Raw genomic sequence first — 531 nt, forward strand, 5'->3', positions numbered from 1 at the left:
TGGACTGTATACATCGCATAGATTGTATAGCTATATATATAAATAACTGTCTATGATTCATCGCTATGTGCTTTACATATACCGTCCTGTATCAAACAGGACACAACAGCTGATCCACTTTGGGGCTGAAAACGCAGAAGTTTCCTAAATCATGTGTTCATGTTGCACATATTCATTATTGCATTGGTACTGTATTATTGTAATCTTTAATTCCTGTTCATTGTTCATGCACTTGTATATTGTTGTTGGTTTTGATATTGGACACTGATGAAATGGGGGGGGGTTACAAGCCAACAGGCTTCAGACTGGTCTGGAATATCAGAACAGCTGTAGTATGTTTGTTTGTTCGTGGTCTTGTGTTTTTTTAAAGTTTTACACATATGTGCTTTTATGTGTGTGACATGTAAGTTATGGTTCTGTAACATAATTTTAAGTAATGTTTTTGCCTGTTATGTTCAATTTATCAGCAATAAAAAGATTTTTAACAAAATGTTTTTGTGAACATCGACATTCAAAACGGTGATAACTGAA

Source organism: Etheostoma spectabile, chromosome 3 (genome assembly GCF_008692095.1).
Source record: "Etheostoma spectabile isolate EspeVRDwgs_2016 chromosome 3, UIUC_Espe_1.0, whole genome shotgun sequence".
Lineage (NCBI taxonomy): Eukaryota > Metazoa > Chordata > Actinopteri > Perciformes > Percidae > Etheostoma > Etheostoma spectabile.